Source organism: Palaemon carinicauda, chromosome 35, assembly GCF_036898095.1.
Source record: "Palaemon carinicauda isolate YSFRI2023 chromosome 35, ASM3689809v2, whole genome shotgun sequence".
Lineage (NCBI taxonomy): Eukaryota > Metazoa > Arthropoda > Malacostraca > Decapoda > Palaemonidae > Palaemon > Palaemon carinicauda.
The window spans coordinates 70,179,631-70,199,630 of NC_090759.1; the positions used below are offsets into that span (position 1 = coordinate 70,179,631).

Genomic DNA, 20,000 nt, shown 5'->3' on the forward strand with positions numbered 1-20,000 from the left:
GTAAAGTGACTGTACATAAAGCTTTGTTTTTGGGAATGGTGCAATAACTGTACATAGAGTTTTTCTTTGGGGAATGTAGCAGTGACTGTACTGTACATAGAGTCTTGTTTTGGGGAATGTTGCAATGACTGTACATAAAGTTTTGTTTTAGGGAATGGTGCAATGACTGTACATAGAGTTTTTCTTTGGGGAATGTAGCAGTAACTGTACTGTACATAGAGTCTTGTTTTGGGGAATGTTGCAATGACTGTATGTAAAGCTTTGTTTTTGGGAATGGTGCAATGACTGTGCATACAGTTTTTCTTTGGGGAATGTAGCAGTAACTCTACTGTACATAGAGTCCTGTTTTGGGGGAATGGTGCAGTGACTGTAAATAGTTTTCTTTTAGGTAATGCTGCCGTGACTGTACATAGTTTTGTTTTGGGGAATGTATCAGTGACTGAACTGCATACAGAGCCTTGTTTTGGGGAATGGTGCAGCGACTATACGTAGTTTTGTTTTGGGGAATGGTGTAGTGACTGTACATAAAGTTTTGTTTTGGGGAATGCTGCAGTGACTGTACTGTGCAAAGAGCCTTGTTTGGTGAATGCTGCAGTGACTGTACGTAGTTTTGTTTTGAGTAATAGTGCAGTGACAGTGCATAAAGTTTTGTTTTTTGGGGGCCGGGTTGTGGAATGGTGCAGTGTCCACAGATTTCTTAAGACTCATTGCCACTCCAATGACTTCGAGAAGAAAAATAAACTTCAAAATCACGGGTTCCAACGTGTTTATTCTGAGTAATATTTACTCGGATGATAAAGTTTTGTTTTTTTGGGGAAGGGGGGAGAGTTGCCGAGTTAGTGAATGATGCAGTGACTGTACAGGTTCCTTAGGACCCATTGCCACTCGAGTGACTTCGAGAAGAAAAACAGACCTCAAATCATGGGTTCCAACGTTTTTATTTTGAACTGTGATTACGCGCTCTGCTTTTCCAAAGCAAAATGGTTCACCTTTCGTATAGGTTAGTTCAAGGACCCTAGCGTTTTAATTATCTATTCTCTACCTTTTCCTTTCACTATATTGTACCTCATTGACATGTATGTTAGTATTTCCAAATAATACCTTTCTCGTAACGCAAAACTATTTTCATATCAAAGCGAAAAGTGGATATCCCGCGAGTGTTGTCATTAACCAGGGTAGTGAATGAAACTAAGATAATGCTGAAAAATACCTGTGTTTTGACAAAAAATGGTGGGAGGAGAAATATTACTAAATTTACCTGTGAGAAGGAGAATTGAATGTGACTGTATATCTGTTCGCTTAATTTATAAGAATATATTTCCTGGCTTTAAATTACATTCAATTCTAGATTTATTAAATGACAATGACACTATAGGTTTTGTTTAGATGCCTCTCTCTCTCTCTCTCTCTCTCTCTCTCTCTCTCTCTCTCAAGGCCCTTGGGTACAATCTGTACTCTTTTTTTTATGTAACAAGTTAGCGAATCTCTCTCTCTCTCTCTCTCTCTCTCTCTCTCTCTCTGTCTCTAATCTAAGGTTGGCAGACTATAGGAAGATTATCATTTCGCAGGGCCCACAGTGCTACCGGATTTGACATTTCAAACGTGTATTATTCCATTCTGTCATTTTCGTTCTTAACTGGTTTGACGATCGCATTTCGTAAGCACTCTTGGCCGGTTCCTCAGCTGAATCGAGTTTTATTTTTTTATGATGTTATATGTAAGTGTGTTTGTTATCGGAACGGCTTGCTGACTTCATATATATCAAGATAATGTTTACTGTTGTTATTATTATTATTATTACTATTATTATTATTATTGTTATTATTATTTGCTAAGCTACTGCCCTAGTTGGAAAAACAGAATGCTATAAGCTCGAGGGCTTCAACAGAAAAAATAGCCCAGTGAGGAAAGGAAATAAGGAAACTACAAGTAAAGTAATTAATTAAAATGAAATATTTTTAGAACAGTGACAACATTAGAATAAATAATTCATATATAAACTATAAATCTCTGAAAAAATAATAGGAAGAGAATTAAGACAGATAGTGTGCCCGAGTGTACTCTCAAGCAAGACTACTCTACCCCAAGACAGTGAAAGACCATGGTACAGAGGCTATAGCACTATCCAAGTCTTTCAGCATTTTGTCCTCCTAACTGTGTGAATCTATTGTGTAGAAAAGGTTGACAATATTCGCTGCTTGATGTATCTGTATTTAAAGCTCATAAACAGCACGTTTAAGCCTCTTAAACACTATGACATTCAATTGTATCTTTAACTTGTAATCTGCCTCTTTGGATAGTAAAATTCTTTTGATTGAATCTAAAAGTATTTTATTTCATTTTCTCCCCTTGTCCAAACCACCTGAATATACTGCTCAAGCTTTCTACATAGAGTAACTATTTAAGCGAATTGTTTTGTCTTCACATTTCTCATTCTTAAATTACCTATTATAATGTAGTTCACCAAGAAAAAATATCAACTGCTACAACTTTTTTTTTCCCCCAAATGGATTAAAAAGAATACTTCCATAAAGTAATACTGGCTAAACTGCCCATTCATATATCCCAACTTTGTTTACCACTCATCTCTTATCTCATTTTACTCTCAGCTACTGTATTTACTGCTGGACACCTGTACGAATCTACTATTTTCATTCTATAACCATCCATATTTACACCGATTGCAACATAGTTATTGCCAACGTATCCCTTCATCATTTGCCTTTGGCCCTTAAGCCGGGAGCACACTAGCGACTCTGTGGCGCCACAAAGCCACAGCATCGTGTGGCGGGGATGTGGTCTCCCATAGGTTTCTATTGTTTTCAAGTTTTGCCGCGCAAACTAGCGACTGTGGCAAGCGACTCTGGCTCTCTGTCGCTCATCCCCGCCACAGGCGTGGCGTTGCTTTGTGGCGCCACAGAGTCGCTAGTGTGCTCCTGGCCTTATTCAATTTCAGCTTCTCCTTTTACTAACCTCTGAGGCTTCTCTTCACTATCACCAATGAACAGTGAATTCACTAAACTCATTAACCCTTCTATAATCCATTCACTTCTATTTTTCTTATCCTACAACTTTCCACATGAAGCAATCTTAAGGCTTTAAATATCACTCCAACTCATATCCTTCCCAACGTTATGCCTCCATTAAGAGGTTGGTTTCCTGATGCTCCCCCCTCCAGTGCCTTCGATCAAAGGCATCCTATTCCACCAAACCTTCTCTTCTCCATATCATCCTTCACCTTATCTAGCCATCTAATTCTCTCCCTCCCTCTTGATCTTCTTCCCCTTACAGGTTCCTCCCAATCCCTCCTCTTACCCTCCAAACCATCCACCCTTAACACGTGCCCCACACTATCTCAGTCGTGACACTCTTATCATCTCTGTAATCTTTACTTCACATGCCATTCTTTTTACTTCATCATTTTCCAATCTTTCAAGCAGTGATATTTCCGTAAGCCACCATAGCATTCCCATCTCTGTTCTCTAAAGCTTTGGTTCCTCCTTTCGTCTTGAAGCTTAAGATACCATAGATATCAAATAGCTAGAGACAAAGTACAGGCGAGTCTTGGAACCACTTTTTTCGTCGAAATAGTCAGTTTTTCTTCTACACATTTTCATCTCAAAATATTCTAATCAGTCTAATCGAATTGTTTAATAGTCATGGCATACTTATTCAGTATCCTCACAATCGCATTCCTGTAAATTCTGGAACAAATTATTATTATTATTATTATTATTATTATTGTTATTATTATCAATATTATTATTATTATTATTATTATTAATATTAATATTAGTAGTAGTAGTAGTATATGTATATATATATACATATACATATATATATATATATATATATATACTGTATATTTGTATATATATACACATATATGTGTATATATATATATATATATATAATAAACATCTATATATTTAGGAAACATGTAATTACATATTCTTACTTACATGTATACACTATATATATATATATATATATTTATATATAATTTATATATGAATTATATATAAACTTCGTTTTAAAGTATTTGTGTGTGTGTGAGAGAGAGAGAGAGAGAGAGAGAGAGAGAGAGAGAGAGGGGGGGGGTTGGGGTATTTGGTAGGTGTTAAGAAAGTATCTACCTGCCTGACATGCCCAAAAAAACCTTTTTGGACCCACAAATTGACATATTGGAGATTATAGGTTATTAAGATACGACAACTTCAATTCGCTTTTGGATTATGCAAAGATCTTTACTACACTCGGGTACACTATTCTATCTTATATCTCTTCCTTTTGTATTTTTAAATATTTATAGTTTATATATGAAGAAAATATTTTAATGTTGTTACTCTTCTTGAAATATTTTGTTTTAATAGTTTATTTCTTCACTTGTTTATTTCCTTGTTTCCTTTCCTCGCTGGGCTATTTTTCTCTGTTGAAGCCCTTGGCCTTATTAGCATCCTGCTTTTCCAGCTAGGGTTGTAGTTTAGCTAGTTATGATAATAGTAATAATAATAATAATAATAATAATAATAATAATAATAATAATAAAATGTCCGACACTCACATTCACACGCACACAAATACACGCACGCACGCGTTATTTCAATATGCCTATAGGTATTACTAAACCGACTTAGAAGATGTCTTCCGGTTACTCTAGAGATTTAAGCATCCTTACTCAAAAACGGTAGTTTTTCATTTGAGATATTGCAATGCTTTTTTAATTAACGGTTGCTCAATTTATTTTAATAGTTTTCATCAATAGAACATGAAGTATTATTGGTGCCTTTATGTGTATTTTTTTTTATCATGACATTTTGAAAAAATGATGAAGTCTACATTTTTATATTTTTAACTTTGCCTTTTTTCTTGTTTATTTATTTCTAAATATTCAATATTAATAGGGAAACTACGAGGATTTCCTTACTATCTTTTGAATGTTTAAATATTGATATTAATGTTTGTTTTTTGTAATGTTTTTGATTAAATGCAAATCACACAAAACTCATTATCGCATTCATTACCATATTGTTCACATCAAACCCCAGAAAACTTAAAAAGATAAATATTTTTTTGAAAACATTTACTTATGTTATATATATATATATATATGCGTGTGTGTGTGTGTGCGTATAGTGTAAATTCCGCACTAAGCTGATGCATTTACATAATCATTTGCGCATTTGTTAATTGTATGTGTATGAGAGAGAGAGAGAGAGAGAGAGAGAGAGAGAGAGAGAGAGGCGCTTATTTGTTTTATTGAATGTTGAGTGTGTTAAGTAATAATTCCTAGGTTGGCTAATGAAGTTTGTCCAGGAATCATTATATGTAAGAAATTTCAAGTTTATATCCATCTAAGCCAATTCAAATCAAGCTGTCATTTGCTATATAACAACAGAAAGGGGTTACCCACAGTGGAATTTTTCTGTCGACTTCGTATTTTGTGACGTCTCGCAATAGAATTTTAATTTGAATAAATGGAGTTTTTGACTTCAGAAATGTGAGATCCTAATTTTAAAGTAATTAATCTTTTACTTGGTCAGTTTTCGTAACACTTTCTAATGGATTTACACTGTAATTCTTCTTATTAGCTTTCATTGTTAACTGTTTCTTTGAAAGAGCAGGAAGAGAAAGATAAGAAGAAGGAGCGAAGGAGGAAGAAACATAAATGTCTGTTTCTCGTTATTTTGAAGACAAAAGGAGTCTCCTTAAACATTACCTCCAGTCATTCCGTAAGACTAAAAGCTATTTTTTCTTGAGGTAAAACCAATTTACCAAAATAAAAGTTGAAGAAAAAGTGAAGGGAAATGTTTTCCATTCCATAACATACGGCTCTCCACCCCCCCCCCCGCTCTCTCTCTCTCTCTCTCTCTCTCTCTCTCTCTCTCTCTCTCTCCAGGTTTTATTGTGACCCAGCCCTCAAAATCAGCCCACAAATAGGATATCAAATTCCACCCCTTTCCTTCTATTGTATCTCCTATTATCCACTGATGAGGAAGCTTTAATCAAAAGACTTGGTTCCAATAACTATTCCGTGTGTCTGAATGTTATTGTTATTGTGCTTAATGACAGGGCCTTGGAGCTCGTTAGCTGGAATGGAAGGGCGTTGACTAGTGCTGCCATCTGGGTCAGTACAGTATCAACACGTATGACAGGTAATGGTCACGTGCCCTGTCTATCAAACGGGTATTGTTTTTCCTCGGGGCGAGAGGGTATTATCTTGGATGACCGAGTTTGAATTTTATTTTCTTGGCATGATTGACACTAGTTTGATCATGATATATTCGGAGGAAAAATTTATTCAAAATTTGATTTTATTTCATTAAAGTAACTAATAGGAAAATGTATTAGAGATTTAGCTTGTTTTAATAAAAGTTATAGATGTTAATTTAAGACACAGATGAAAGTGATTATAACTCTTTTGGACTAATGTAATAGCCATGGAATCAATTTGTATTTGGTATACAGTATCTTTATATATAGCAAATAAAATTCCAAGGTTAAATTTAGAAATTCACGAAATGTTAATATTACAAGCCACCGACCAGCCATCCATTTCAGTCTTAAAAACATCAGTGATTGATATAGTGCAATTGGCGTATATATATATATATATATATATATATATATATATATATATATATATATATATATATATATGTTTGTTATAAAGAGATAAAGAGAAAAGATGATTAAAATTTTGAGTATTCGGGAATCGAATATTAGTACAGAAAAAAGTACAATTCAAATATAGATACAGTGACTGTTTCGTTTCACTTCCAAGCTTTGGAAATATTCCTGCTTCTGTTTCGTTGACATTTATACTCTTTCCTTTCTTTTTCCCTGTTCCTTCCTTCTATAAGTTCTACATTTAACGAAGGAAAAAGGCGACTTCGAGATTCTACCCATTGTGTATAACGTTGACGAGGCTATTCCTGCTAAAAATGTCACTTGAAATGAGCACGAAATATTAGTTTTATGAAATACTAAGATGAATTATACTGAGCGATTAAAGTTGCAATTCTGTGTACTGGTTTTCCTTGGTATTCAGTTACGTTATTTTTAAAATGTATTGTAACTGATGACAAACCTGCCATTATTAACTTCTATGTAAAAAGCCGGATATGATTATATTTTGGAAGGTCAAGGTCACGGTCAAGCAAAATGTCAAATTCATGTAATCAGCCATAGGTTTGGACATCGTTGTCACAGAGACTTCATACTTGGTTCATATTTGAGTGTATAAAAATCCACGCTAATTAATACGTGTTAAGGAAAGGTCAAGGTCAAGTTGGAACAAAAGATTGAGAAATAAGCTGCCGCGGCGGAGGTCTGCGCTCTACTGAGTGCCCCTCTAGTCTTTTAGTTGTTATTTATAACAACAATCTCATGGCTTCAGAGAATTTACTTAAATTTTCTTAGCTTTAGGACCTTATTTTAACCCACTGCTGCTAAGGAAAAATTTGTATTCTACTGTAAATACTATCAACTCAATATCTGACCCTCCTCTTTTATCCGGGTTTGGTACATACACGGGTGTATAAACCCGTATGACGGGATTTCAATTTCCAGAGAGCGAATGGCACAGATTTTTTTTTTATATCCATTAATGTTTTTTATAAATGCACTTTGCCAGCAACAATTCGTCTTTTCTTTTATTCATAGGATTACATATGTGTGTGTGAAAGAAAAAGCCAAGTTTAACATAATTTTTCATTACTTTTATTAATTTATCTATGATTTAATGTTATTACTTCTTTATCGAGTGATAAAATTTAAATAAGATTTGAACTAATCAAAGACTTTTATATTCGTTCTATATACTAAATGTTAATCAAATTTCGTTCATCACCAAATAGATTTGAAATGTCGTTTTTATGTATTATAATGAATCTTTTACAGAGAAGACGGAGCAATAGCAAGTACCGTGAGAAATGACAAAGTAAGATTGTTTTTCTGCTTTGTTAAATGATAAAATGTAATTGTTCTTGCACATATGTGATACAGAAAAAAAATCAAAATACCCATTTTTTTTTTTTTTTTTTTTTTTTTAAGCTATAGTTAGCTTGGATTCTTGCACCCTAAAGGTTGACAAGCCTGCATGTTTTGAAATAAGGGAAATCAACTTGAAAACGAATGCAAATTTCTGGTTGTATATGCTGTAGTCCGTGAGGCAATTCATGATCGCTACGTAACAAAATCTTTGTTTACATAAATGTATTTGCTTAGCGTAGCGCAAGCATTTGAAAATAAAGATGTTTAATATTATACAGTAGGTATATCATGAAATATAAATATTCAGTGTTCGTTCTAAATCTATTTCTATTGAAATGCTATATTCTTTTAAATTTGCCATGTATTATGGCATTCAAATACTCCAGATATCTGATTTTTCATTAGAAAACTAAAATTCTCTTAAAGACATGAAGAATTATAGCATTCAGAATACCATAGAAAGCCACTTTTTTAGTGGGAAATTAATATCTTAAAGAAACGACTAATTTTAGTATTAAAAAGACTAGAAATAGTTTTTTTTTGTTATTAAAAAATGGAATACCGTAAAAGTCATCGGGAATTGTCATTGAAAATACTCTATAAATAATTTTTAAACAGAAAAATTAAATACTGTCAAAGCCACCATGAATTATGCCATGTTTTTCAACTAGTTTTTTCCAAACCAAAGGTCCTCAGCCTTATCATTCTTCCGGTTGTTCACGGCAGAGCGGAGTCCTCGCTCTTCGCATTTTGTCCTTCGAACGCTTGTTGCAATTTTTTTCTCATAAATCACAATCTTTTTGAGCACTTCTCTTTGTATTAAGTCATAAATACGTAGTTATTAGCTTTTACTGTAATAGATACCTTGTAGTTTCAGGGATTGTTTTCAATATTAACCACTTTATCAGAATTCTTATACTATTATTATTATTATTATTATTATTAATAGTTGTGACCTATATCCAGCATAATCACGCCGATGATTACCTGACTCATAACGTCGTCTGCAGACAGGGACACGCTTTCTTTTCAGTCGTGACCTCTCTAAGCTAGATTTCTCTTAGGCGTTGCTTGGGAGCTGTCTTCAAGCGCTGTTCGGATGGAGTTTTTGGGGTTTTATGGAAATAGGTGTGATATAGATTTTGCGCTCTATATAAATACTAGTAGCTAGTGTATGAGACCCGTCAAAAGTGACGGCTAAATATTTAGATTGATATGCACCCCCTTCTCACTATGGTATGTCTACTCTCTCCCCCCTACCCGATGGAGGTAGAAAGATGAGCGTGACCGGAAAGATATATACACATATATATGTACAGTATATATTATTATTATTATTATTATATTATTATTATTATTAATAATATTATTATTATTATTTGCTAAGCTACGACCCTAGTTGGAAAAGCAGGATGGTGTAAGCCCAGGGGCTCCAACAGGGAAAATACTCAGTGAGTAAAGGAAACGAAGAAAAATAAAATATTTTAAGAAGAGCAACAACATTAAAATATAAACTATAAAAAATTAACAAAACTAGAGGAAGAGAATTAAGATAGAATAGTGTGCCCCAGTGCACCCTCAAGAAGAGAACTCTAATCCAAGACAGTGGAAGACCATGTTACTGAGGTTATGGCACTACCCAAGATTAGAGAACAATGGTTTGATTTTGGAGTGTCCTTCTCGTAGAAGACCTGCTTACCATAGCTACAGTCTCTTCTAATCCTTACAAAGAGGAAAGTGGCCACTGAACAATTACAGTGCAGTAAGAAGAATTGTTTGTTAATCTCATTGTTGTCAGGTATATGAGGCAGAGGAGACTATATAAAGAATAGACCAGACTATTCGGTGTGTGTGTGTGTGTGTGTGTGTGTGTGTGTGTGTGTGTGTGTGTGTAGGCAAAAGGATAATGAACCGTAACCAGTCAAAAAACCCCATAACTCTTTAGCGGTAGTATCTATCTATCTATCTTTATATATACATACATACATATATATATATATATATATATATATATATATATATATATATATATATATATATATATACATATATATATATATATATATATATATATATATATATATACATACATATATATATATATATATATACATACATATACATATACATATATATATAATTTTTATATATGTATATGTATATATATAGATATACAGTATAAATAAAGCCACTATTTCATGAAATTTGAAATTTACTTTACGCGTGTGGAATGTAGAAATTTGCAAAGAATCCTTGTTGAACAATAGTAGAATTTCTTGGTTAACATTTCTGATGAATTAAACCCTTATTTTTTAAGATCTCTATTTTCCGAGGTTCTACACTAACAAACATTATCAGCCGCATATGCAGGACACTGACATTGAAAAAACTCAATAGAATTCACCACGAAGGGTTGTTGTGGTCTGATTAGTAATGTCTCTGCCTGTTGTTTGCCAGTTGGGGGTTCGAGTCCCGCTCAGACTTGTTAGTGCCTCTTACCATCCTTGTGAGGTAAGGTTGAGGGTTTGGGGGAGCCTATAGGTCCATTTGCTTAGTCATCAGCAGTCATTCCGTAGCCCTCCTTGGTCCTAGCTTGGGTAGAAAGGAGGCTTGGGCGCAGATCATATGATATATGGTCAGTCTCAGAGTCTAGGGCAATGTCACTGTCTCTTGCCTCTGCCATTCATGAGTGGCCTTTAAATCTTTAAACCTTTAAGGGGTTGTAAGGGTGCTGAAGAAGTAATTTATTGTAGGCAATTTGTTGATGGTAGGTAAAAGTTTTAAAAGAAAAGACAAGCATGATTTGAGATTGACAGATGGAAAACTGATTTGGTGTGCGTTTTTCTATTGCTTAAGGACCTATTATTATGCTTCTATGGTCAGTCACTACCCCCTATGTATTTATTCAGTAGTCAGAGCTTATCGACAATGCTTAGCACCCAAAGGCTAGGACTTAGTCAAGACACCTTCTCGACCATCACTTACATTACCGTCATTTTTGACGGTATGAATACACCAAAAAAGATGTACTCCCCTCTCTCTCTCTCTCTCTCTCTCTCTCTCTCTCTCTCTCTCTCTCTCTCTCTCTCTCTCTCTCTCTCTCTCTCTCTTTCAAACACCGTTGTTAACATGAAATAAGTGTCATAACAGGCAAAATGACAAATCTCGTTCATTTGCTAAATTATGATTGATCGTCTGAAAATACTCCATTTTATTGTTAATTTGTGAGATTCGTTATTTACGAAGTAAGAAATTTATGAGGTCGTAATTTTTGAAGTGCTATTCGTGTATCCATATTTATGACCGCTTTCGAAAATGATAGGTATTGTTTGATTCCTGTTCGGTTGTTTCAGGTTACTTTTTAAGTTGAATGCAGTTATACTTTAAACAATGCCCTGCCCATCTTCCCTATATAATAAAGAGCGTGTATATATATATATATATATATATATATATATATATATATATATATATATATATATATATATATATCTTTCCTGTGACGTTTAAGGGGAGAGGAAGTAGTCATACCCTGGTGAAAGGAGGTACCCCGAGAGGTACACTCGGAAACCACACACTCCCGCAAATTGCCTAACCAGCTGGTTGTAGTTAGGAAAGGAGGAGGGTGTGGGAAGGGTTAAATATGTGCATGCGTGTGTGCATATCTATAAAAAAACTGAAGAAAACTTAATAAAGATGAGGAAAATGTAAGAAAACAGACGCATGAAGAGAGTTCCAAATCGAATTCCTATATCTCTCAAATGGATTCATCAATAATTGTGCATTTTGTAATTTAATTTTTATCTTTTATTCACTCGAGTATTTTTCGTCCCGTGTTTTGACCGCAAAACCGAATGATTGGTTTATTGCCTGTCTTGTAAAGAATGAGGTGTCCACATACACACATATGTATGTATATATATATATATATATATATATATATATATATATATATATATATATATATATATATATATATATATATATAAGAAAGAGAGAGAGAGAGAGAGAGAGAGAGAGAGAGAGAGAGAGAGAGAGAGAGAGAGAGAGAGAGAGAGAGAGAGAGCCTTACCTTATTGCCTTATTTTTTGTTTGGGTTCCCCCAGGTCCCTCAGTGTGAGGCACCTCGTATATCCACCAGAGAGTTACTAATGCATCTTCCGGTGTATTTTGCATCTTCCAGTCTTGGATGGTCTGGGATGCATCTTAGGTATTTATCGAGCTTATTCTTAAACACATCTACGCTCACTCCTGATATGTTTCTTAGATGAGCTGGCAGCACATTAAATAGTCGCTGCATTATCGATGCTGGTGCGTAGTGGATTAATGTCCTGTGCGCCTTTCTTAGTTTACCTGGAATATTTTTTGGCACTATTAATCTACCTCGGCTTGCTCTTTCTGATATTTTAAGCTCCATGATGTTTTCAGTAATTCCTTCTATTTGCTTCCATGCTTGTATTATCATGTAGCGTTCTCTTCTCCTTTCTAGACTGTATAGTTTTAAAAATTGCAGTCTTTCCCAGTAGTCAAGGTTCTTAACTTCTTCTATTCTAGCTGTATAGAACCTTTGTACTCTCTATTTGCGCAATATCCTTTTGGTAGTGTGGGTACCATATCACATTGCAGTACTCGAGTGTACTACGTACATAAGTTTTGTAAAGCATAATCATGTGTTCAGCTTTTCTTGTTTTAAAGTGTCTCAATAACATTCCCATTTTTGCTTTACATTTAGCCAACAGTGTTGCTATTTGGTCGTTGCATTACATATTCCTATTTAACATTACACCAAGGTCTTTAATTGCTTCCTTGTTTGTGATTGTCTCATTATTAGGTCCCTTGTATGCATACACCATTCCTTCTCTGTTTCCATAATTTATTGATTCGAATTTATCGGAGTTAAATACCATCCTATTTATCTCCGCCCATTCATTTATTTTGTTTAGATCTCTTTGTAGTGAGTTCCTATCTTCATCACAAGTAATTTCTCTACTTATTCTTGTGTCATCGGCGAAACTTCTCACTACGGAGTTTTCAACATCACAGTCTATATCTGAGATCATAATAACAAACAGCAGTGCAGCTAATACCGTACCCTGTGGCACGCCAAATATTATCTGATCTTCATCTGATTTCTCGTCATTTGCAACCACTATCTGTTTTCTGTTTTGTAAGAATTCTTTTACCCATTTTCCTATCTTTCCCACAACATTATGCTTTCTCATTTTTTTCTCTAATATGGTCTACCTTGTCAAAGGCTTTTTCAAAATCTAGATAGATCACATCTGTATTTATCATATTTTTGTATGTTTTCATAGTGTGCTATCAGTTGGGTTTGTGTACTTTTTCCGGGCACAAAACCGTGTTGATCTATATTAAACAAATTATTTTTAACCAAATGATTCATTATTTTCTTTTTTATTACCCTCTCATACACTTTCATAATATGTGATGTCATTAATTTAATCAGTGCCTTTGATTAGTCACAATGTGATTTTATGATTCATATGACATGATAACTTCCTTCTCCCATCCTATCACCATTGGTTTCAAGGTCTAATGGCCGCTCATGAATGGCAGAGACTGATATATATATATATATATATATATATATATATATATATATATATATATATATATATATACTGTATATATATACAGTATATGTAAAACATATACATTTGATTAGCGCCCAAGCCCCCTCTCCAGCCAAACTATGACCAAGGAGGGCCAGACAATGGCTGCTGATAACCCAGCAGATAGACGTAAAGGCTTCCCCAAACCATAATCCTTAGTTAACAAAGATGGCGAGGTTGCAGCGACCAAAGGAACTAACGAGTTTGAGAGGGCCTCGAACCCCCGTCTGGCGTTCACCAGTCAAGGACGTTACCACATCGGCCACAATAACGAGGCAAAACACATTTACTAATCAATTCTTCAGAATTTCAAAGAGTTTTTCTTCATTTCCTATTCGCCAGTCATCATCATCATCATCATCATCAGCCGTAACTAGTTCACTGTGACGTCATTAATTTCATTGGTCTCTTATAAAGTAATTTATTTAGAGAAGTTGTTAATTAGATGTGTATATATATATGTATATATATGTATATATATACATATATATGTGTATATATGTATATATATGTATATATATATTTATATATATATATATATATATATATATATATATATATATATATATATATATATATATATATATATATATATATATATATATATATATATATATATATGTTTATGTGTGTATGTTTTTTGTGTATGTTTATACATATGTATACATATGTGTGTATTTATATAAATAAATATATATGTATATATATGTATATATATATGTTTACATATATATATATATATATATATATATATATATATATATATATATATATATATATATATATATATATATATATATATACTTACATACATATTGATTTCATTCATACATACTACTACCACAATTACTACAACTGTGACATACTTAAGGGTTTCGCCCAGACCAAAGGGCTCATCAGGTGGGTTTTGCCTACTTCTATATGTGCAGGCGTGGTTCCCACGACCCTTTCCTAAAGCCAAGCATCTTCATGCCAGGCATTTAAGCCTTTCAATATAAGGCTAGGCATTTAAACCATCCGTCTTAAGGCCAGGCTTTTAGGCCATTCATTATAAGGCCAGGCATTTAAGCCATTCATTTTAAGGGCCGGCTTTTAGCCATTCGTTTTAAGGCCAGACATTTAAGCCATTCATTTTAAGGCCAGGCATTTAAGCCATTCATTTTAAGGCCAGGTTTTTGGTCATTCATTTTAAGGCCAGGCATTTAAGCCATTCATCCTATGGCCAGGCTTTTAAATCATTCATCCTAAGACCAAATATTTAAGCCATTCATTATAAGGCTAGGCATTTAAGCCATTTATTATTAGGATAGGCATTTAAGTAATTTATCATTAGGCTAGGCATTTAAGCCCTTCTTTATTAGGCTCTGCAGTTAAGCCAAACATCATTAGGCTTGGCAAAGGCAAGCATAATTGGGCCATGCATTTAAGCTAAGCATCCTTATGCCAGGCATTTAAGGCAAGCTTCTTTATGCCAGGTATCTAAGGCAAGCATTTTTATGCAATCCAGTAAACTAGAGCATTATCAGGCCAGGCAGTTAAGACAAGCATATCTATGCCAGGTAGTGAAGCCATCCCTCCATAGCCCAGATAGTTAAGCCAAACTTTCATAGGCCAGTTAGTTGAGCCAAACATCCTAAGCTGAGGCAGTTACGCAAAACTTCCTTAGGCATGGCCTCTAAGCCATATTTCCCAAGGCAAGGCATTTTCGCCATACAACCTTAGCCCAGGTAGTTAAGCCTTGCACCCCTATACAAATCAGGTAAGCCAAACATCCCTAGTCCTCGCGTTCATGCCAAACATTTTAAGTCCAGTCACCTAGGCCCTTCTTTTTAGGCCAGCCAGTTAACAACTCGGTTTTTTCCCGGACAGTTCAGCCACACATAGACCAGGTAGTTAAGCCAAACCTTCCTAGATAGGGCAGGTCAGCCAACACCCTTAGGCCAGGCAGTTAAGCCCTACACCCTCAGACAAAGTAGTTAAGCCAAACCTCCTTAGCCCTGTCAGTTGAGCCAAACATCCTTAGCCAAGGCCGTTAAGCCAAGCACCATTAGGCCAGGCATTTAAGCCAATCATTATTAGGCCAGACATTTAAATCAATCATTATTAGGCCAGACATTTAAATCAATCATTATTAGGCCAGACATTTAAGCCAAGCATTATTAGACCAGGCAGTTAAGGCAAGCTTTAGTAGGCCTGGTAGTTAAGCCAAGCATCATTAGGCCAGGCAGTTAAGCCAAGCATCATTAGGTCAGGCAGTTAAGCCACACATTATTAGGCCAGGCAGTTAAGCCAAGCATCATTAGGCCAGGCAGTTAAGCCAAGCATCATCAGGCCAGGCAGTTAAGCCAAGCATCATTTGGCCAGGCAGTTAAGCCAAGCATCATTAGGCCAGGCAGTTAAGCCAAGCATCATTAGGCCAGGCAGTTAAGCTAAGCATCATTAGGCCAGGCGGTTAAACCAAGCATTATTAGGCCAGGTGGTTAAGCCAAGCATTATCAGGCCAGGCAGTTAAGCCAAGCATTATTAGGCCAGGCAGTTAAGCCAAGCATTATTAGGCCAGGCAGTTAGCCAAGCATCATTAGGCCAGGCAGTTAAGCCAAGCATTATTAGGCCAGGCAGTTAAGCCTTGCATTATTAGGCCAGGAAGTTAAGCCAAGCATCATTAGGCCAGGCAGTTAAGCCAAGCATTATTAGGTCAGGCAGTTAAGCCACACATTATTAGGCCAGGCAGTTAAGCCAAGCATCATTAGGCCAGGCAGTTAAGCCAAGCATCATCAGGCCAGGCAGTTAAGCCAAGCATTATCAGGCCAGGCAGTTAAGCCAAGCATTATTAGGCCAGGCAGTTAAGCCAAGCATTATTAGGCCAGGCAGTTAAGCCAAGCATCATTAGGCCAGGCAGTTAAGCCAAGCATTATTAGGCCAGGCAGTTAAGCCTTGCATTATTAGGCCAGGAAGTTAAGCCAAGCATCATTAGGCCAGGCAGTTAAGCCATCCCTCAGACAAAGTAGTTAAGCCAAACCTCCTTAGCCCTGTCAGTTGAGCCAAACATCCTTAGCCAAGGCAGTTAAGCCAAACACCATTAGGCCAGGCATTTAAGCCAATCATTATTAGGCCAGACATTTAAATCAGTCATTATTAGGCCTGGTAGTTAAGCAAGGCATCATTAGGCCAGGCAGTTAAGCCAAGCATTATTAGGTCAGGCAGTTAAGCCACGCATTATTAGGCCAGGCAGTTAAGCCAAGTATCATTAGGCCAGGCAGTTAAGCCAATCATCATCAGGCCAAGCAGTTAAGCCAAGCATCATTAGGCCAGGCAGTTAAGCCAAGCATCATTAGGCCAGGCAGTTAAGCCAAGCATCATTAGGACAGGCAGTTAAGCCAAGCATCATTAGGCCAGGCAGTAAAACCAAGCATCATCAGGCCAGGCAGTTAAGCCAAGCATCATTAGGCCAGGCGGTTAAGCCAAGCATTATTAGGCCAGGTGGTTAAGCCAAGCATTATCAGGCCAGGCAGTTAAGCCAAGCATTATTAGGCTAGGCAGTTAAGCCAAGCATTATTAGGCCAGGCAGTTAAGCCAAGCATTATTAGGCCAGGCAGTTAAGCCTTGCATTATTAGGCCAGGCAGTTAAGCCAAGCATCATTAGGCCAGGCAGTTAAGCCATCCCTCCTTAGCCCAGATAGTTAAGCCAAACTTTCATAGGCTAGTCAGTTGAGCCAAACATCCTAAGCTGAGGCAGTTACGCAAAACTTCCTTAGGCATGGCCTCTAAGCCATATTTCCCAAGGCAAGGCATTTTCGCCATACAACCTTAGCCCAGGTAGTTAAGCCTCGCACCCCTATACAAATCAGGTAAGCCAAACATCCCTAGTCCACGCGTTCATGCCAAACATTTTAAGTCCAGTCACCTAGGCCCTTCTTTTTAGGCCAGCCAGTTAACAACTCGGTTTTTTCCGGACAGTTCAGCCACATATAGACCAGGTAGTTAAGCCAAACCTTCCTAGGTAGGGCAGGTCAGCCAACACACTTAGGCCAGGCAGTTAAGCCATACACCCTCAGACAAAGTAGTTAAGCCAAACCTCCTTAGCCCTGTCAGTTGAGCTAAACATCCTTAGCCAAGGCTGTTAAGCCAAGCACCATTAGGCCAGGAATTTAAGCCAATCATTATTAGGCCAGACATTTAAGCCAAGCATTATTAGACCAGGCAGTTAAGGCAAGCTTTAGTAGGCCAGGTAGTTAAGCCAAGCATTATTAGGCCAGGCAGGTAAGCCAAGCTTTATTAGGCCAGGCAGTTAAGCCAAGCATCATTAGGCCAGGCAGTTAAGCCAAGCATCATTGGGCCAGGCAGTTAAGCCAAGCCTCATTAGGCCAGGCAGTTAAGCCAAGCATTATTAGGCCAGGCAGTTAAGCCAAGCATTATTAGGCCAGGCAGTTAAGCCAAGCATTATTAGGCCAGGCAGTTAAGCCAAGTATCACTAGGCCAGACAGTTAAGCCAAGCATTATTAGGCCAGGCAGTTAAGCCAAGCATTATTAGGCCAGGCAGTTAAGCCAAGCATCATTAGGCCAGGCAGTTAAGCCAAGCATTATTAGGCCAGGCAGTCAAGCCAAGCATCATTAGGCCAGGCAGTTAAGCCAAGCATCATTATGTCAGGCAGTTAAGCCAAGCATCATTAGGCCAGGCAGTTAAGCCAAGCATCATTAGGCCAGGCAGTTAAGCCAAGCATCATTAGGCCAGGCGGTTAAGCCAAGCATTATTAGGCCAGGCAGTCAAGCCAAGCATCATTAGGCCAGGCGGTTAAGCCAAGCATCATTAGGCCAGGCAGTCAAGCCAAGCATCATTAGGCCAGGCAGTTAAGCCAAGCATCATTAGGTCAGGCAGTTAAGCCAAGCATTATTAGGCCAGGCAGTTAAGCCAAGCATCATTAGGCCAGGCAGTTAAGCCAAGCATCATTAGGCCAGGCAGTTAAGCCAAGCATTATTAGGCCAGGCGGTTAATCCAAGCATTATTAGGCCAGGCAGTTAAGCCAAGCATTATTAGGCCAGGCAGTCAAGCCAAGCATCATTAGGCCAGGCAGTTAAGCCAAGCATCATTAGGCCAGGCAGTTAAGCCAACATCATTAGGTCAGGCAGTTAAGCCAAGCATTATTAGGCCAGGCAGTTAAGCCAAGCATTATTAGGCCAGGCAGTTAAGCCAAGCCTCATTAGGCCAGGCAGTTAAGCCAAGCATCATTAGGCCAGGCAGTTAAGCCAAGCATTATCAGGCCAGGCAGTTAAGCCAAGCATTATTAGGCCAGGCAGTTAAGCCAAGCATCATTAGGCCAGGCAATTAAGCCAAGCATCATTAGGGCAGGCAGTTAAGCCAAGCCTCATTAGACCAATTAGGCCAGAAATCACCAGGCCAGGCAGTTAAGCCAAGCATCAATATGCCCTGCAGGTAAGCCAAGCATGATTAGGCTAGGCAGTTAAAGCTAGCATCCTTTAACCTAAAAAGAAAAAAAAGAACAAAATATGCCAGGCAGTTAAGACAAGCATTATTAGGCTAGGCAGTTAAGCCTGGCATCCTTAAACCTAAAAAAAAAAAAAATATGCCAGGCAGTTAAGACAAGCATTATTAGGCTAGTTAGTTAAGGCTAGCATCCTTAAACCTAAAAAAAAAAAAAAAAAAAAAAAAGGACAAAATATGCCAGGCAGTTAAGACAAGCATGATTAGGCTAGGCAGTTAAGCCTGGCATCCTTAAACCCCCCCAAAAAAAAAAATATGCCAGGCAGTTTAGACAAGTATCATTAGCTTAGGCAGTTAAGCCTGGCATCCTTAAACCTAAAAAAAAAAAATATGCCAGGCTGTTTAGACAAGCATCATTAGCCTAGGAAGTAAAGCCTGGCATCCTTAAACCTAAAAAAAAAAAAAATATGCCAGGCAGTTTAGACAATCATCATAAGGCTAGGGAGTTAAGCCTGGCTTCCCTAAATCTAAAAAAAAAGATATGCCAGGCAGTTTAGACAATCATCATAAGGCTAGGCAGTTAAGCCTGGCATCCTTAAACCTAAAAAAAAAAAAAAAAATATGCCAGGCAGTTTAGACAATCATCATAAGCCTAGGCAGTTAAGCCTGGCATTCTTAAACCTAAAAAAGAAAAGATTAAAAAATAATATTCCTTTCACAAAAATAAAAATACCGGTATATTCCTTTTACAAAATATGCGACGTCGCTATGAAATAGAAAATAATATTGCTTCCACAAAATAACATAAAAATATATTCCTCTTACAAAATAATATTATATATTCCTTTCACAAAATAAAATAAAAAATATATTCCTTTTGCAAAAAAAAAAAATGAAAAATATTCCGAATAAAATTTTTTTTTTAATTTTTA

At 36.6% G+C, this 20,000-nt stretch overlaps 1 protein-coding gene across 1 annotated transcript in view; it reads right to left on the reverse strand.

Moving 5' to 3' along the window:
• Window positions 1–20,000, reverse strand: part of LOC137627349 (uncharacterized) — an 89,128-nt gene that overhangs the window by 39,918 nt on the left and 29,210 nt on the right. The window lies entirely within an intron of this gene.